Source organism: Dipteris shenzhenensis, chromosome 14, assembly GCF_047967505.1.
Source record: "Dipteris shenzhenensis isolate YYH24624 ecotype China chromosome 14, Dip_SZ_1.0, whole genome shotgun sequence".
NCBI lineage: Eukaryota > Viridiplantae > Streptophyta > Polypodiopsida > Gleicheniales > Dipteridaceae > Dipteris > Dipteris shenzhenensis.
In genome coordinates, this window is record NC_141609.1 from 2,927,601 (window position 1) to 2,947,305 (window position 19,705).

A 19,705-nucleotide genomic window follows, 5' to 3' on the forward strand; every position below is an offset into this window, starting at 1 on the left:
GTGGTGAGAGGTGGTATAACCAAAACACTCTGCAAGGCAAAGTGAAGGCACGGCATAGATGAGAAGGTTAAGAAGGCCAAAAAGTCTTTGTTGTCATCAAACGATGCTAAAGTTGCTAGAGTGAGCAGTCTGGTTAAGCACTTATGTAAGGCAAAGAAACAAGTCACAATGAGAGAGTGAGTCCAACAACTAAGTTCTTACTACAAAGAGAATGGATGCAAAAGCCTAGATGTTTAAAATGGAATGAGAGGTGTAGGTAGAACACTGCTTCCCAAAACCCTTCAATGGGATTTTGAGAGATGAACTGAGACCTAGACCTCAACGAAGGGCTCAAGCTATGCGGATAATGGAGTTGGATCGCTTAGACACACCAAAAGGGAGAAAGCACACTTTGTAAGCTTCTATGATTGAGTTCAAGAATGTTCAAAGATGTGTATTTATGCTAAAGTGCACATGTAAGAATAGTAATGAATAAATCAAATCAACGATTTTGTTGGATGCTCACTAAGAGAATAGAGAAGGCTTTATGTGATTTTTGGAAATCAGCCCTCCAAGCATTAAGAACTCCAACATGTTAGTCCTTGAAATCAGCCTTCAAAATTTGGATGGAAGCCAAATTTTGTCCCTACCCCTCCCCCCTCCTCCACAAAAAAAAAGACCAAAGTGGTCCTCAAATATATGGACAGACACATGAGCAACATGTTACTACTATTTCAAGGGCTAGTCTTGACTTTCAAGAAGAATAGCACAAGATAGGCTTGTATGGGCTTTTAATTCCGATTGTTAGGCAGGGTGGTAGAAGTTAAACCTTCTTTTGGGAGGATTACCGCCATTGTGTGGGTTCAAATGGTTCTCATGTCATTTAATATTAATTAGCCGTTCTAGCCTACCAAATTTTTTAATAGGTTAGCCAATTCTCAACTAGTGCTTAGGTAGGGGGGAGGGGTTTTTTTTACTAAATTGTACTAAAATTAACAATTGAGTACAAGTACTCGTGAGCACTCCCTTAATTTCTGCCAAATGCAAACAATTGTCAAGATGAATTGATGATGCAACCAGTTGCAAATGCAAAGAGGTTTGCAAAGTGCGTGTGTGTGGGCGCGTATTAAAAATTTGACCAAACCTACTAGATGAGTTGTCCCTAAAATTTTACTCAAGGGGACAGGAGAGCAGCCGCGCAGTACCCCAAGACACTCTAATGAGGAAGGAAATGAAACCGTGTGAGCAAGGGATAAGCAAAAGCCGGAAAGATTATCATAAGAGAGACCATAACAGGCATAAGCAAAAGCCGGAAAGATTATCATCAGAGCTACGTACAAGGGAAAGTAATGTCACTACGCAAGATTGCAAAGTCACGTAGAGCTGCTACGACCTGGCAAATTATGGCAATGAGAAGGTGAGGATGGTTAAAGCAAGGGAGCACCTCTGTCGTCGACCAATCTGGGACACGGGCCACCCCTATTACATTTGACAATTAGAAGAGTATCGCAGCATGCTATACGCAACATGGAGTAGGAAATGAAGTTAAGCACGAAGCTATCGACGACGCTATGAACCTGCAACTAAGAGCCTCGATTTGCGAATAGAGAAGGGACCAATACAGTCAACCGATCACTCACTGGGAGCGCTAGAGGACTATGACCAGCCAGTAAACACAAAGGCAGTAAGCGTCACATATATACTCTGCTATGCCCAGGGGAGGGAAGCAGTCCATAGCTGCCTATAGCCAAGAGAATAATTGTTGAGGGCCAAAGGAAGCTGTCCATAGCCGAGAGCAACGAAGAGCAAAAGAGCGCATCACAACAGAAACTTTCTTTATCACGTAGATAGTAGAGCCAGAGCATCATTCGAAGGGGTAGCGCAAGAGCTAAACCATAGAGAATCAAACGTGAACAGTCCACTGAGACTGCAACCGTGCAAACCAATGCAAAGGGAAAAGTTTGGACGAAGGTGCCGTTCTTGTAGAGAAGGGGAAGTAGATAGGACCTGTGTGTTTGCTGAAGCCATATCACGGATATGGGTCCACGTACAAAGCTGGAGGGAGTGCAAGCTCGCTGCAAACGTGAAGTTACAGCAGGAAATGAAGGTAGAGCAGGAAGTGTGGTGAGCATACGATTATATAGAGTAAGGATACGTTACAAGACCTTAACCTTTGCGAGGTCGTGGGGGGTGGTGGCTCCATTATGCTTTTAGGTGGTCTATAGGTTAGGTTTGAGTATTAGTTTAAGAGAATTAAAAAATGTGAAAGAAAATACGAGTGTTTGGGATGCATTCGTGTGTGTGGGTATGTATATTTAGTAGGTCTAAGTATGTGGGAGTAGTTTAGTTTATATGGCCTCATCACGACGGATTAGCTTATATAGAGAAATTTTCTATCTTGCCATAGAGCATAACGAGAGCATGATGGGAAGCGGGGAAAAACATACCAGGTTAAGAAGTTGCACAAGGGAGTATATTTACACTTTTCAGTTAAATCCAAGATAATGCACAAAGGGTTTTGAAAGGGGATAATTTTATAGAGTTTAATAAGATTAAAAGGGTCGTGAAATTAGCTCCTACGTAACCATATGAGGAACTAGGATTCATTTAATGAAGTACAAAGAAGTGGAAGTGTTATTATGGCTCATAAGGTAAGCATAACCATCATTTACAATTTTCCTATATTTAAAAAAAGGGGGGGAAATGTTTTTATTACCAAAGATCATAAGTGATCCATCCACTTGGGAGAGGTCCTGGAACAAGGGGGATAGCTGTATCTCTAGAGGATGGTGTGCATGTGTGTGTATGTGGTTATGTGGCCAGTGGGATGCGTGTGTGTGTGTGTGTGTGTGAGAGAGAGAGAGAGAGAGAGAGAGAGAGTTCTCAAAACGGGCTGAATTATATTCATGCGGCCTGTCGTGTGTGTTTGATCTTTTAATGCATAGTATTAAAGGTTGTGTAAAGAATTGCATGGTCTGTCCAGTAAGCAAAGTTTGTTCCAGTTATTTCTTGGTCAAAGAGAGTGTTTTTCTAGATGTGGTTAATTGTTGACTTGTATATTGTTGTTGATGTTGTAATGATTTGTTTCATGTTTTGTATTTCCATGAAGTGTTGTTATGTGTCCGTTTGTGTTTTTTATTTGAAAGTCGATATTAAAGTCCCCAAGAATGTATGTTTTCTTATCTTTGTCGAGTTTTTCCAAAATATTTTGCAAGCACCGTAACAATTCTGTAGTTTTTGTGTTTGTGTGTTTGTAAACGTTAATTATATTTATTATGTCAGTTTTTATTATTTGGAATATAGTGAGTAAGCATTGTGTTCCGTGCAGTTCGTGTATGTAGTGTGTCTCTTATAGTTTTAATTGTCTCTTGTAGAATGTAGCAATTCCAAGTCCATCGTGTTTTTGAATATGTTCAAATCCCGTAATTTGGATGTTTTCTTTTGCATCTGTGTGTGTTTCTTGTAAGCATAATATTGTTGCGTGCTTGATGCTTGTTTCTGCCATTATGTCTTTTATATGTGCTTTTAGCAAAATAGTATTTAGTGATTGTATAGTGGAAGTGTAATTTGGTAGTGTTGTCAAGTCCATTTGGTTAAATGTCCACTTTGATTCTGCTGATAGGCGTTGAATTTCTTGTAAGATGATGTCAACTTTAATGTGTTTATTCTCAATTTTTTTGAAACAAATATAAGTTGTTGGGGTTCCTTACTCTTGAAAGTGTGGTATATACTAGTTCATATGTTTTGATGTTATTTGGTGTGAAGAGAGTGGGAGAGAAGGAAGGAGTCTCACTTGTAGCTTTCTCACATACACAATGGGGGAATATACACAAAGGTGGAGGCTGAAAACAGTTTTCCTCTTCTTAGTTGTGAAAGCCAAAAGAACTCTCTAAGTACAAAAGAAATAGGTGAACCCTATATGTGGATCTCAAACCAAACTCAGCTAACCTAGGTGGCATACTAATTGAGCCACTAACTAGAGTACATAAAGATAGCTGTTATCTAGCTATTATTCATGGACGGTGTACCAACCACATCTGTAGCTAACAAGTCGGTGACATAAATGCACAATGGTCACCTTGGCATATCACGAGTGAAGCTCGATATCTCAACACTCCCCCTCGAGCTCAATCCCAATTCTTGCACACCAAGCAGGTCTCTGAACTTGCGTAGCTTCTCTACGCCCAATGCCTTCGTGAATATGTCAGCTACCTGATCCTCTGTGCTGACATAAACTAGATCAATAAAACCTACTAGAACCTTCTCTCACACATAGTGATAATGCACCTCAATGTGCTTTGTTCTAGCATGATAGACTGGGTTATTTGCCAAGTGTATACTACTCATGTTGTCACAATAAATGACAACTGGCTAGATTGATGCATATCATAAAGTAGCTTATGCAACCAAGCTGCCTCACATGCAGCCATTGCTACACTCCTATACTCATCCTTTGTGCTCGACAAGGCAACTGTAGGCCGTTTCTTGCTACTCCAAGTGACTGCAGTACTCCCAAAAGAGAACACATATCCACTAGTAGATTATCTATCAGAAATACTACTAGCCCAATCAGCATCATTGTATCCATGCAACTGTATCTAAACCCCAGTCTCATAAAATAGTCCATACTGCAATGTGAGCTTCACATACCTCAGTGTGCGTCTAGCCACATCCAAATGTGGTTTCCTTGGAGCCTACATAAACTGACTTACCAAACCAACATCATAGCTCAAATCTGGCCTGGTAATAGTCATATAAATTAAACTTCCTACTATGCATCTGTACATAGTAGGGTCTTCCAGAAGCTCACCTGCATCTGTGCTCAACTTCACATTCTACCCCAACTGTCATCCCATATTTGGACAGCATGTCCAATCCATAATGTCTCTGCAAGAGCCATATCCCACTTGTGGATCTAATCACCTCAATGACCAAGAAGTAACGCAGCTCTCCCAAATCCTTCATCTCAAACTTCTGCTTCAATAGCATTTTCACATGAAGGATATCTTCATCACTATCACATGTGATGATCAAATCATCAACCTAAATGACAAGCAGCATAATGCCTTTCTCTATTTTTCTCACATAAAGTGAGAAATCTGCCTTAGAAATCTGAAAGCCAATAGTGACAAGATACTATTATATCTTGTCAGACCAAGCTCTAGGTGCTTGCTTCAAGCCATACAAGGCTTTCTTTAACCTGCAAACAAACTCAGGATGAATAGCATGAACATAACCTAGTGGCTGCTCCATATAGACCTCTTCTTGCAAATCACCATGCAAGAAAGCATTCTTTACATCCATCTGATGTAAAGACCATCCCTTTGATGCAGCCATAGCAATGACTGCTCTGACGGTTGCCATCCTTGCAACCGAACTGAATGTTTCTTCATAATCAATGTCATATGTCTATGCATACCCCTTGACAACTAATCTTGCCTTGTATCTGTTCACAGAATCATCTGCATTGTGCTTCACCTTATAAACCCACTTGCAGCCAATTGCATTCTTGTCTTTAGGGAAAGGCACCAATTCCTGTGTAGCATTTGCTTCCAAGGCAACCATTTCTTCATCCATGGCTTTCTCCCATTTTTCTTTTCCCATGGCTTGCTCAAAAGAAGTCGGTTCTAGTTCATGTATCACTTTGACCATATAGGCATAGTGAATGGCTGTAAATCCATCATATTTCAGCCTATCCATAGGATACCTAGCTCTGGTAGACCTGCGCAAAATAGGCTCACTACTAGGTGCTCTCAAAACATCCCTTGTCTTCCTTACTCCATATGTAACAACAGAAGGAATACCCAACTCATCATCAAGGCTCTGTTCCGCCGAGCCACTGGATTCACCATCCACATAAGAGTGACCTGCATTCACATCAACCATGGGTTGATCTACTTTCTCTTTTCCTTTTCATGATACTTGCATACCACTATCTGCATTGCTTTGAGGAGATCCTCATGATCTCAATCTACCTGTCCATGGTGAAGTATGTGAACCACTGCTAGAGGACACTACAGGTCCATTAATATTTTGTGATTGCTACTGTGAATTCTGTGTAGCATTACCATTTTTTGCATCTACATCATCAATCACATTTAATGGTTTATACCAGCTTCTCATCTCATCAAAAACAACATCTCTGCTTACTGTAAACTTATGAGTAGAAGGATTATAGTATCTATATCCTTTCTGCTACAGAGAATAACCAATAAAGATGCACTTCTCAGTTTTTGGATCCAACTTGGACAACTCATCTAGCACATGAACATAGGAAATGCAACCAAAAACTTTCAAATGAGAAATATCAGGTTTCCTACCAGTATACATCTCCTCTAGCGTCATGCCATGTATTGCTACAATGGGAGTCCTGTTCATTATGTTGACTGCTGTAGCAACTACTTCAGCCCAATAATAATATGGCAGGTCTTTTTCGTTGAGCATGGCACGAGTACCTCTCCAATTTGTGTGTTTTTCCTTTCTACAAGTCCATTTTGCTGTGGGGTATGACTGCATGAATATTGTTGCTTTATGCCATGCTCCTACAGGGACCTTGCAAACTCATTTGAGAGGCACCCTCCCCCTCCATCTGACCTTAGGCATTTTATTTGCAGGCCTGTTTCTTTTTCAGCCATAGCTTTAAAAGCTTTGAAATGCCCAAACACTTCACATTTCTTTTTCATAAAATACACCCAAACGTTTCTACTGTAGTCATCAATAAAAGTGACAAAATAATGACAGCCTCCAATAGTTGCAGCTTTAGTAGTCCACACACCAGAGTGGATTAATTCCAATGGCCTCTTACTCTCTTGAACATCTCTAGGAAATGTTTTCCTTGCCTATTTTCCAAATTGACAGGCTTCACATACCTTATGCATTTTTGCAACCTTAAACTTAGGCAATCTTGCAACAATATTTTGGGCCTGCATTAATTTAAGTCACTGTACATTAACATGACCAATGCATTTATGCCAGATATCAATATCTGCAACTACACCGGTCCCATGTGCAAACATTGCTGCACTCAATTCACACATGTCCTCATCCAACGTAAACATCCTGCCCTTCTTCTTCCCTTTTGCTATCAAGCGTCCTTTATTTTTCATATCCTCAACAAAGCATTTATGAGGATTAAATCTGACCTGCAAGCCATGCTCAACCATTTGACCAACAGAATAGGTTCTTAGTGATATTCGGGACATGAAATACATCAGACAGGTATTTCTTTTTCCCATCCTTGCTTTCTTCTACTCTTGTCACAGAATTGGTCATGTGCTGCACCAAAGTATCCCACGCCTCCTTCGGCGTGCTTGCATCCTGAATATGCACAATCATAGAATCTTAAATACTGATAGACAGGCAATACATAACTTTTCTAGCTCTCTTATGCCATCCTTTAAATGCCTGCAACTCCTGTTGATAGTGAACATTAGGAATAACTGGTTCTTGTTCAGCTCGAGTAATGAACTCCCAATAGCCTTTTCCCTTAAGGAAATTCATCATTCTAAACTTCCATGCTTGGAAGTTGTTCTTGTCAAGATTTTCAGTGACTATCTGTGAAAGAGCATCAGACGCCATTACAAAACACTGCAAAAATATTCTGTCACTGCAAAAGACAACTTCTGCCTCACAAGGGCAAATCTGCAAAACTAACGAAAGTGGTATTTGACCACACAGTCACTTCCTAGTGGCGATTTTGCATCAACAGGCAATAAGAATGATTCTGTCACTCCCAATATCTCTGTGCACAGGCATACGATGCAATTTCTATGGCAAATTTTCACCAACCTGCAGAACAGTGGTCGCACAGCAAAAACAGGGCACTTTTCTAAGTGCCTGCGGAAAACTTCCGCCACCAAAACGGGCCCCGAAATGGCCTCGAATCAAAAAAATAATATCACCAGGGGCTTTGCCTTTACCCGCAGCATATATTGCCCTGTCGCCACACCACGAAGGGTGTCCCAACAGTGCACTCTTGCACTTTCCGGCTGTGCTACCTGCAGAGATTTGCTCCCAACTCGAAAAAGGAAAGCAACACTAATCCTCTTACCAAGACACTGCAAACTTGGTTTGCTTTCTTGAGCTCCTTACCACGAACCTGGCTCTGATACCATGTGAAGAGAGTAGGAGAGAAGGAAGGAGTCTCACTTGCAGCTTTCTCACATACACAATGGGGGAATATACACAAAGGTGGAGGCTGAAAATAGTTTTCCTCTTCTTAGTTGTGAAAGCCAAAAGAACTCTCTAAGTACAAAAGGAATAGGTGAACCCTATATGTGGGTCTCAAACCAAACTCAGCTAACCTAGGTGGAATACTAACTGAGCCACTAACTAGAGTACATAAAGATAGGTGTCATCCAGCTATTATTCATGGGCGGTGTACCAACCGCATCTGTAGCTAACAAGTCGATGACATAAACGCACAACGGTCACCTTGGGATATCACGAGTGGAGCTCGATATCTCAACATTTGGATCAAATGCTAAGTAGTCCATAGATAGCCCTTGTGCCCGATGGACCGTTCTTGGGGCAACTAGTTGGATTGGAAATTGTGTTCTTGTTATAGTGTTTAATTGGTTCTTACCTACTTGGAATTTGAAGTATTGGTGTCCAATTTGTTGGTGTTTTTTCTTCGTAAAGTGATTTGTAGTTGTATCTTGTGGTTCTGCCAACCTTGCTGTTGTTGAATTTTATCCATACTATTGGCTTACTATTTTTTATGTTGGAGTCCATGAAGGTGCCATCCGCTCCATTTACTAAACCGTCTTAAATGTTTAGGTTTCCTGAACATATTTCAATAATCATCCTAACTTTTAATTTCAATTGTTCATCTAATCCTGCCGTGCATTTAGGGTATGTAGGTATTTTTGTTCTTTTGTTACATTGTTTGTGTCTTTTATCTAGTGCCTTTAGAATGTGCGAATGTCCTGGTAGATGTTGGAATATGTGGTCATTGTGCTTGTCCTTCAATGCATCAGTGAGTGGAAAATGCAATGCTGAATGCTTAGTGAAACTGCCAATATAGAAGGCTGCTCTACCCATGTATGCTAATAGCAGGGCTCTTAGTTTGTCACAATAGTTTCAAATGTGTCTCTGTGGGTGTAATGTCTTAGTAGTTTTTGGACATCAACATTATTGTAAACGTTTTCCTTGTCCACGCATTGCATGATAAGAACAATTGTATTTTTTCCTTAGGGTTATTTACTTTTTCCCACATGATGTCATCGAATTTTTTTCTTTTTCAATGTTAAGTTGTCTAAGTAGCGCATGATATTGTTCATTTGGCATCCTCTTATATGTTTTGATGTTTTGTATAGGCGTTTTTTTGCACTTGGACGGTAGGTTGATATCCAATGCTAGTCTTATTGCTCATGTGTTAATTCACTATTTGTAAGGGATGACGATGTGCTATTTTCGCAGCTTGTTATCTTACAATATTTTGCTAGCATGATTGTCTTGTTGAAGTCTTTTTTATCATTCTCTATGGTATCTTTATTGTCTCTGTATATGTCATGCCATGATATGTTATGAATGTTTATGTTGCTTTCATTGTTTTGGAATGGCAAGTATAGTAAGCACAACTCCCTGTAGAAATTTTCCGGGTCCCTTGTGCTATTGTAGTTATTAAATTTTATTATTTTTTTTCTTTTATCTTTTCTTCATTTGTTGTTGTTGCTTGCTATATGCACTTGCATATTCGGCAAGACAAATATTTTGTAGAAACAATGGCCTATGAAGATATTTGACAATGATATCTTGAAAGTAGATGTCGCTGCTTCCTGGATCCATTTTCTCCAATTCTGACCATCTCTTTAATAGTAGAGTTCATTCCTTTGGGGGCTTGTGTTTATGTATATAAACTCTCGAGTTGTGCTATGTAATGGAAGCGATAGCCAGGTATATTGCTTGTTGTGCACTAATGTGTTGTGTGTTTAGTATTGCATTGCCAACTTTTTTGATTCTCTTGTTTTTCGAGTCTTTGTTTGTGATTGATTGGTTTAACACACTCTTAACAGCCTCTGTAGTGGCCTTGTCTACTTTTGCAATATATGATGTACAATATGCCACTGCTCCATGAGGATTTAATATGAATTGGATGTTGGTGTTCGCCTCCTATAATTTTGATAGCTTTGGATTGAAGCTATTTGTGTTTACATCTTCAGCCTTTCTTTTCAAGAAAATCATTGGTTGTTTTGTTTTTGATCGGACAGCTGCTGTTACATATGCATCTTCTGTCAGGCCTATGTAGTCCAAGAAAGAGTCAAAGTCCATTTGTTTTATGATGTCTTGATTGAGTGCATAGAAAATAAGCTTCAAATTTTTTTTGGCCACCGTCTTATTGTCCTGCTCTTCAAGTGGTTTTAATATTGTAGTTGTTCTCATGGGTGGCTTGGAAATCCAAATTTGCAATGCTTTCCCTTTTTTAAGCATGTCTTTCTGTGCTTATGTGTTTGTATTTCTTTTTCCTCTATCTGCAATGTCAAAAGATTTGTTGCTATGTATTGATCTATGAATGTTGTAATCTTGTCTTTGCTACACTCGTGTATGCTAGGCGCATCCTTAATCCATATTAGGCCATGGTCATGTTGGCTACTGCAGTTCTAGAATTCAATTACAAAGAAATAGACTTGTACTTCCCCTATAATTGATGCATCTTTTTTGAGCAACTGCTTCAATGCGTTGAATTTATGAACATAGTACCATGCTGTTGTGACTGGGTCAGCAGACTGGATGAGTTGTCTTACTTGTGCGTTTGTTTGAATTGTCTCAAGAAAAGTGTAACCTGCTTGCAAGTCATGTAAGCATTCGACTAATGGCTTCCAAAGCCTTTCAGTAGAAGATAGTGAAACAAAAAAGTTTGGTGCACCAAGTTGTCTCAACATCGCAAAAAAGTTCTTCTTTAAGCGATGTTTGTAGTCCATCAATGTTCGTAAGCAGATGAAGTCTCTGTACCCAATGTTTGATTGCAAAAGCTTCTCTATGTTAGTGTTGGCTCTTGCTGTTAGGTGCATATCTTTCATTCTGCCCTTTTGCATTCTCACCCATGTTGATGAGATAACTTGTCCCACCATTATTTTCATGGTCTTAAAGAACGGGTTCTCAATTGATAGTGCGAACCTCCTATCCTTGTTCATAAGTTCCCATTGTGCTATCGTTTGGTATGAAGTTTTTTGGGGCATTTTGTACATGCATGGGTGTCTATAAAACAGAGTAGGGAGGAACGCCAATTCCTCGGAGTGCTTGTCTTTGAAAATGCTTAGTGGAGAGAATCCTTCCGAAGGTGCAATATAGATTGTTTTGTCCTCGAAATTGACAACTTGTTGTGCTATGTATATGCCATGTACTATGTGTCTGTGTCTACATCATCGTCCGTGCCCTCTTCTCTTGACATTACGATGTGTCCATCTTTAAAAACGAATTTGGTTTGCAGGGATTGAATTTGCTCTGTCCACAAGCAATTTAACTGTACGTTTGAATCTCTATACAGCGGTGACTACAATAGCTCTTGCAGTGCACGCATAGTAGAGTTGGCATGACAAGGCCAACTAATGTAAGTGTGCTTGTACTCCATCTTTGCTTGTACTCCATCTTTCTTTTAATGTGAAGACAGTCACTATTGCAACGTCTTCAATGAACCGAGGCGAGACCGAGGCAGGACCTGTGCTGCTCTGTCGGTATCAGCAAAGATGTTGACAATGCTTCCTCATATTCCTAATTGCCCATCATGAGATAATTCCATTATTCGTGAAAAAGGGATTCTGATTTAAATTAGACGTGCTTCGATGTTATTTAATAGTGATGTGAACATTGTTGGGATCGATAACATCATATTCTTCTTTGAAAGTGTAGGCACTTGTTGCTTGTCTATTTGTTTAGAGCATGAGAAGCATAGGCTTTTTTCATGCAACTCAAATGTTTTTGGTATGATTAGATGTTGTTGTAAGAACGATCTGCATGACTTTGTCAGAGATTTTAGTTTTCTATAAAATGTTAGTGATCCACAACATATGCAAGCATGCTTCAAACAATCAGCTATTTTTGTCATATATGCTTCCTCGAACATATGTTTTTTCCTCTTTCTGTTCCTTTGCATTTTATTTTTTTGGGTTGTCGGTGACGTAGCCTCATCATTGAAGATACTGTCTGCAGCGTTGTTGTCATTGATGCATTCTACTGTGAGTGATGAAGCCTGCCTGTTGTCTGCTATGGGCTTGCATTCAATAGACTTTCTTAGTGATCCCTTCCTCGGTGTATTTTTTATCCTCTTAAGAGGAAGCAAACAATCGAGCAATCGGTATTGCAAGAATTTTCGTGTTAACAGACAATAGGTTATGCGATTGCTCTTCGTCTTGTCTTGTCCAAGTTACATATTTCCGTTTCTTTGTTGTATGAAATAGCAGAGAGATGGTTGGTGGATTTTTTGCCTTGTTCAACAATATTTCCACTATTACACATGGGCCTTATTCCAATGGTTAAGCACCGACGTTTAGCGCGCACGGGCACTAATCATCGGTATGCAAAGCGGGCTTAAAAAGTGTCGCTATATAGTGACACTTTTATAAACGTCGCTATATAGAGACACTTTTATAAACATCACTATATAGCGACACTTGCCAAACTTGTATAAAGTCGTTATATGGCAATGTTTTACAAAGTGTTTTTTTCCCCATACTGACCTTTAAAGATAGTTTTACCCAATGACAAAAAAAATTTCTTTTCATACATGTTTGATCCTTTGAAAGAATAAAAGTACAAGAGCATGTACATCAAGTTTGAAGCTCATATATTCATGTCCATGTTTGACACGTGGCTTCATCATCCTGAGCCAAGTTAAGTCTAGCGCGCCAAACAAGTCTATCTCCAACTCTATATTGAGTTGATCTCCTATATCATCATCGTACTCTGGCATCGTACGTTCACCATAGACTTGATCATCTTCTTCAATAAAGTCAGGTGATTCTTGATGATCATCATCTTCTTCCTCAATATCCTGATCTCCATCTTCCTCCCGTATGATGTCATTATGCACATCTTCCTCTTGGCTTATATTGTGATCTTCATCTTCTTAACCCTAAATCCATCTGGATCAATTGGATCTGGCATTGTCTCTATCTTCAAAAATTTGCTTACTTTGTGGTGCAACTTGGATCACGTACCACCATCTTAGATCAGAACGATCCGGATGAAAAACCACCTATATTGAAGATGGGTGCCAAATGCCATCAATTATATGAAACTATGCTTAAGTACATGTACTAATTGATATTTAAAAACAAAAGATTCAATTAATTAAATCATTAGTATGCACCTGCTCACAATACTCGAGAAGAACAAAGACCGTCGTAAATAGTTCTAAACCATTTTACATCAAGAATGAAAATACTAAATCGCCCAAAATCAATTTTATAGATTTTGTGTATGGTCCCACAATAATCCAACTGCGAGGAGAGAAGATTGGTATTTGAAGCACTTGCTCGGCTATCTTGTGTGAAGTTAGCCATGACTCCACAATCATACGTGACTCTCTTTCAATCGATGTGTTCCACACAAAAATGTCATTGGTATGTCTAGGAGCTTTGGAAATATCAGATCCGCACTCCTGTCCATAAGATCTATAACTCCTCTATTAAAGGTACCATGTACACGGCCTTAGACTAGAACATCACATGCATTGCCCCTAAAAATAGAATCCATCATGTCCACCATACCCTCCTCATCATTTGGCACATCCGGGAGACTATACTCCTTCTCAAAGTGTGAAGGTATATGCACACCACCCTCACCACCCTCATCTTGTCTCAAGGTTTCGTGTAAATATAAGATCTTGTCTCAAGATTTCATGTCATGTACGCAGGCAATATTAATCATGAACTCAAATAGCATTGACTTTTCGATGATCCATCACCATGTGCACCACCAATGGTGGGTATTGGTTTGGGCTCCTCCCCATACATCCTCAAGTGGCGCATGACAATACGGCGTTGATGTCATATTTCTCACTTGCAATGAGTACAATGACAATACAACCTCTCCGTAAGCCATACTTCTTCTTAAAGTGTGAAGGTATATGCACACAACCCTTGCCACTCTCCTCATCTTGTCTCAAGATTTCGTGTAAATATAAGATCTTGTCTCAAGATTTCGTGTCGTGTACGCAAGCAATATTAATCACAAACTCAAATAGCATCGACTTTTCGATGATCCATCACCACGTGCACCATCAACGGTGGATACTGGTTTGGGCTCCTCCCCATACATCCTTAAGTGGCGCATGACAATATGGCATTGATGTCGTACTTCTCGCTTGCAATGAGTGCAATGACAATACAACCTCTCCGTAAGCCACTCTGCGCTCCCGAGCATTGGCACATCATCTGACAAGCTTCCACTCGTCCCTTCCATCTGCACACCTCCAAAATCACAACACAAAATGCAAGGAAATCCATTAAGATCCAAAAAATAGCCACCCATGAGCTCCTTCCCTCTCTTCTTACATCAAGTGCCCTGAATCGTCGCTATATAGCAGCGCTTTGCCCTGTTTCATCGCTATATAGCGACACTTTTAGGGTATAAGTATATAGCGACACTTTTAGGATATAAGTGTCGCTATATCGCGACCTTTAGGGTATAAGTGTCGCTATATAACGACTGACCAGTGTCACTATATAGCGATGCTAGGGGACTAAAACCCAAAACCCCGCATGACGCCGTCTTTCACAACTCTATTGCAAGAAAAGCAAAAATCTCTCCTCCCACATTATATTCGGCGATCTCGCTTTCCTCCTCTATTCCCCACAGTCCTCATCCCTACCAAGCCCCTCTCCCATTGACACTTGTGCTACCTCTCCACCCTTCTCCCTCTCTACTCTACTTGTATGAAAGGAAGTTTTTCAAGAAGGTGTGTCTCTTTAAGCAATGTAGGTTCATTTTTTATGAGATTTCATTTTGTGAGTGTTGAAGCATGTTTCTCCTTGCATTGCTAAGCCTATGTGCTAATTTTCATGCTTGATTTTTAGAGATTAAGGACAAAAAAAACGAGATTTGCTCTTCTCTTTTTGGTATTTCTCTTTCTCCTCTTTCCCTTCCTTTCGGTGCTCTCTCCTTGTTTGTAGGCTTATGCTTGTCTCCTCAATCCAATCCCTTTGGAAAGTTGCTTCTCCAAACTCCTCCTTCCTCTAACTAGTTATCTGAAAAATGGTATGTTTCCTCTCATTTGTAGGGCCAGTCCACGAAACACCGAGCGGGACTTTTCTAGGTAAGAAGTGCTTCCTCTTTTTTCCTTTTTTTGTTTTCGTTATTTGCATTGGCCTGCAGCTAACGCTTAAAGCGCTAGCTGCAGTGATGGGCGTAGGAACCCTTTCTTCCCCTCTCTTCTCTTGTTCCCTCTTCTTCCCCTCTTTTCCTCTTTTCCTTCCTCTTTCCCCCCTCTTTCCCTCCCTCTCTTATTTCCTCTTCTTCCTCTCTTTTCTTCTTTTCCCCTCTCTTTTTTCATTCTCTTTTCCCCTCTTCCTCCTCTTCTTTTCCCCTCTCTTATTTCCTCTCTTTCATCCTCTTTTCTCTTCTTTTCATAAGCATATGCATTTGCCTATGCTTATGCTTATGCATGAGCATATGCTCATATGCTCATATGCTTTTCCCCTCTCTTTTTTTCTTCTCTTTTTCCCTCTTCCTTATCTTCTTTTCCCCTCTCTTATTTCCTCTCTTTCATCATCTTTTCTCCCTCTTTTCATAAGCATATGCATTTGCCTATGCTTATGCATGAGCATACGCTCATATGCTCATGCATAAGCATATGCATATGCTTTCTTTTTTTTCCTCTCTTTTCTTCTTTTCCCCTTTCTTTTTTCATTCTTTTTCCCCCTCTTCCTTCCTCTTCCTTCTCTTCCTTTCCCTTCTCTTATTTCCTCTCTTTCATCCTCTTTTCTCTTCTTTTCATAAGCATATGCATTTGCCTATACTTATGCTCATATGCTTATGCTTATGCATGAGCATATGCTCATATGCTTTCCCCCTCTTTTTTCCTTCTCTTTTCTCATCTTCCTTTCTCTTCCTTCTCTTCTTTTCCCCTCTCTTATTTCCTCTCTTTCATCCTCTCTTCTCCCTCTTCCTTATCTTCTTTTCCCCTCTCTTATTTCCTCTTTTTCCCTCTTCCTTATTTTCTTCTCTTTTTCCCTCTTCCTTATCTTCTTTTCCCCTCTCTTATTTCCTCTCTTTCATCATCTTTTCTCCCTCTTTTCATAAGCATATGCATTTGCCGATGCTTATGCATGAGCATACGCTCATATGCTCATGCATAAGCATATGCATATGCTTTCTTTTTTTTCCTCTCTTTTCTTCTTTTCCCCTTTCTTTTTTCATTCTTTTTCCCCCTCTTCCTTCCTCTTCCTTCTCTTCCTTTCCCTTCTCTTATTTCCTCTCTTTCATCCTCTTTTCTCTTCTTTTCATAAGCATATGCATTTGCCTATACTTATGCTCATATGCTTATGCTTATGCATGAGCATATGCTCATATGCTTTCCCCCTCTTTTTTCCTTCTCTTTTCTCATCTTCCTTTCTCTTCCTTCTCTTCTTTTCCCCTCTCTTATTTCCTCTCTTTCATCCTCTCTTCTATTCTTTTCATAAGCATATGCATTTGCCTATGCTTATGCTCATATGCTTATGCTTATTCATGAGCATATGCTCATATGCTCATATGCTTTTCCCCTCTCTTTTTTCCTTCTCTTTTCCCCTCTTCCTTTCTCTTCTTTCTCTTCTTTTTCCCTCTCTTATTTCCTCTCTTTCATTTTCTTTTCTCTTCTTTTCATAAGCATATGCTTTCTCTCTTTTTCTTTTTTTTCCTCTTTTCTTCTTTTCTACTCTCTTTCAAAAGGGTAATTTTGTAACAAACAATGTTGTATATCTTTGACATGTATATGCTTCTGTCGCTCGGCTCGTTTGAGCAATTTTGTATCACCCTTTTCACAAAGGAAATTTTATAACAAACAACATTCTTTTGAATTACTTTGAAAAAAACATTATGGGGCAAAACAGGGCTTGCTATGGCCCTGTTTAGCCCCACTAATGTTTTTTTTAAGCTTCTGTTAATCGTCGCTATATAGCAACATTTACCAATGTCGCTATATAGCGGCGTTTACCAGTGTCGCTATATAGCGACCGTTCTTTTTCAACACTAATAGCGACGTTTTTACGCTCGTCAAAAAAAAACTTTTGTGTAAAAAAGGTTGGTATTTCTGTCGGAAAAGGGCCTGTGCCTTGTAGTGTTCGTGGCAGTCCTTGTAAGTTTTAGTCCCAGTATCAAAGATTGTTCTCAGCTTTTCACCATTGAACACAACAACTTTGCAGGCAACTTTGAACCACATAGAAATGTGTGATAATGTTTCATTCATTATGAGTCTAGATGATGCTGTATTGCGAACGAATCCGACAATATGTTGGCCTTTCAAGCTGTTTGGGCTTATGGTTTCCAAGATCCTTGCCAATAGGTAGAAGCTTGATGTTTGATGTTCACCTACGTTTGCAATTAGGCGAATTAAAAGTTGTAGCAAACCTTCATAATGTTGAAGTGGAAAGAATGCTAGGAGACAAGTTATAATGTCTGTATTTTTGTGGTGAACATCTTCAAATGCCCTTGTTCATTCTACGTCATATTGTTTGAAGTGCCCTTCTTTTTCAGTCGTGTAGGTCCACTTTTGCCCTCAATAAATTTCTAAGAATATGGAAGCAACAAACAATGTCAACAACTTGTTAAAATTTTGTTTTTTCAAACCTTTTGTAAGATCACCAATGCTAGCAAAAGAGTTGTGTCATGCTTTGCACAGTTAAGAATGGGTTTGGATAACCTTGTTCTAATAAAGAACAGGATGACCGTATTGAAATAAGAACTTTTATTGATAGAGCGATTGAATACAGATACCATGCTTTCGTGGTTTTGAAAGAGCAACACAATTGCCCATACAATTTTACTCAATTTATAATTGGCATTTCAAAATAAGGGAAAGATTGCACAAACTTCTGATGGAAATCCAATGACAAATTACTAGCCAATCCAAAATGAGGTGCATATGCCCTCTAATACAAGCCAAAGTAAGGCTAAGAGTTCCAGGATCTAAATATGCAAACTATGACAAAGTATCAACACCTATGCAAGCCAAAATGGAAGGGTGATCCCTTTCCTATAGCAAGGTAAGCACAACCAAAAATAAAAGTATTTGTATGGTAGGTAGTAAACTCACTCAGCATCAAAGGCAATGACATGCCCTGAGCTGTTGATTGTAAAGAAACCAATTGGTTTCAACTCCAATAGCATGGTGTGAACACACATAACACTATCTTCATATGCAGTATGAGGAATGGTGTTTGCAAGCAGAGAACATCATCAGCATGGGGCCTTATAATCTGAACACTGACATCAGATCCATCGTCCATGAGAATTATCCCCTTTAAACATGGTGTACAAACAATGAGCAATATAGGGATTACCTTGAAATTGACTCCTTCTATCGCATCGAAGGAGCGACCGTTGTGCCTAAGGCTAGTGGTGAGGGAGGGACTGCCAGCTATTCACTTCACGTTAATGCAACCACTACAGTGGTACATGGGCTGTTAGGGAGGTGTTTGAAGTTGCATCATCTTCCAAATCTATTTTCACGCATGAACGCTTCGATGCTAAAAATTAAAGAAATGAATAAAATGAGATGCGTTTCCAAAAATAAAATAGAAAATAAGAAAATGACCACGGCTTCCCCAAATATTTCACCAAGATTTAATCATCGTTGTAAACAAAGAGTTGTATGCAGTTGTAAACAAAGCACTTCAATTAAGAGAACGTTGGAAAATGTAATTATAGAGAGCACTAATGTGAATGCAAAGTTTCATAAACGCAAAGCCTAAGCATGAATTAAACCATTCGGGCTGGTTGCTCACACTTCCATTGACATTAATAAATGACAATAATAAAGCACCACACCATCAACTGAGAAACAATACAGCGCCCAACAATGCGCTTTGCCAAATGAAGGAGGGACACAATATGTTAATTCAAAATCCATAAACTATGACAGCATCCCTCGTACGTAAAATAGTAACCATGCAGACGAGGGTTCTTGACATAATACCCTGTAGATCAAGCACTTGCTGACGCGATGAAAGAGCACAACAACAGTTGCATGAAGAAAGAAGAAAAAAACAGATGGAGTGCAGTAGGATGCAAAGGAGCATACCTTCCTCGTACGCATATCTTGCTGCTTCATGAAAGGCTCTCTTCAATGTTTTCTTTGCTGGCTTCACACTTTTTGCATGCGTTATTGGGTTGCCTACACGGACGTGCCTTGAACATTCAGCCACATCTATTCCTGTGCACTCCCAAGAGCTCCATCACAATAAACAAAGACTCTGTTGATCGACAGAAAACAGAAGTAATCGAAAAACACTCTGTCACATAGAAAGCAAGAACGAATCACAATAGTGGCTGGATGTAATGAAAGTTAAAGATACGCTAATAAAATTACGCACTATTGATGATTGGAGGGACATAAGGGTTTGCCCATCCAAATGTCCATGGCGCGTCCTCCTCTTACGCAAGAACTCTCTGCTTCTGCATAAGGTCTAGTTGTGAGTCAACCACAAGAACGTGAATACAAAAGAAACGAGATAGTATGTATCTAAATTATTATACCCAACGAACGAATTTGCACGTTGGACTCGGGGAGACGAATTTGGGATTGCTG